Genomic DNA, 1,280 nt, shown 5'->3' on the forward strand with positions numbered 1-1,280 from the left:
AGCGGGTCCTACCTGTGCTCTCAGATCTCTCTACACTCCTTCAGAGGGTCTGGCAGTGGAAGGGGCCAAAGTAATGGAAGGGGAGTGTTATTCTGGAGGGTGGGCGTTTCGGTGGTTGCTGGGTAGTGAGTTCCTCTGGACCCTCAGCAGCAGCTCTGGAACTCCAAAGGTGGGAGGGGGTTCTTACCAACTGCTCTGAGTGCAGAGGGTTCTCTAGGATGGATCAGGAGATGGTGTCTTTGCTATAGCAGAACCACCAAGAGTCTGCCGCAGCAGAAAGGCCAGGTGGCAGATGGGGTGGAAGGACAGAATTTCTTTTTTTTCTTGATCAGTCTGTAGGCACAGGCACTAGGGCACTTTGGTCAGACAGATTTTTGGTACCTACAAAGTTTCAATATGTAGGCTCTTGTTCAACTAGGGCTCTTGGGAGAAATCCCTTTATAGAATTCTTATAAATTCAAGATTATGGTGTGAGTTTTCAGTTCTTAAAGACATGGTTAAAGGGGCTGGAGAGATGGCTAAACAGTTAAGGGCACTGACTGTTCTTGCTAAATGACTGGGGTTCAAATCCCAGCACCCACATAGCAGCTCACAGCTGTCTGCAACTCTGAGATCTGACACTCTCACATAGACATACATGCAGGCAAAAAACCAACACATAAAATAAAGATAAGTAAATAAATAAATGACGTGCGTATAAAACCACAAATGTTAGAAAGAAACCTTTTGCTTTTAAATATGCTTTTTGTATATAATATCATTTTCCTAAGTAAGTAGAGATTTTCCCCTGGATTTTAAAAAAATCTAATTTCATAAATATGTGTGTGTGTGTGTGTGTGTGTGTGTGTGTGTGTAGGGCAGATGCCTGTGCGCCATGGTGTACATGTGGAGGTCAGAACAATATTGGGAAGTTGATTCTTCCTTCCACTGTTAGGCACTTCTTTCTGTTTTTTGTTTTTTCTTGCTGCATATTCCAAGCTAGCTGGCCTATGAACTTCTGGGTAATTCTCCTGTCTCCACCTCCTACCTCACAGTGCTGGGAATGCCGTGAGACACATAACACCACATTCAGATGTTTTATCAGGCTCCTTTTATCCACCGAGCCCTCTCCCTTACCTTGGTTTTCTTTTAATTGATGGCTAAGATCAAGTGTGAAGAATGCAGAATGCTCTTGCAGAGGACCCAACTTTGGTTCTCAGCACGTAAATCAAGAGCTCTGAGCTTTTTCCTGTTGTTCTCTCTGACCTGGAGAGTGGGATAGGAGACATCTGTCCAGGAAC

This window comes from Apodemus sylvaticus, chromosome 8 (assembly GCF_947179515.1).
Source record: "Apodemus sylvaticus chromosome 8, mApoSyl1.1, whole genome shotgun sequence".
Taxonomy (NCBI): Eukaryota; Metazoa; Chordata; class Mammalia; order Rodentia; family Muridae; genus Apodemus; species Apodemus sylvaticus.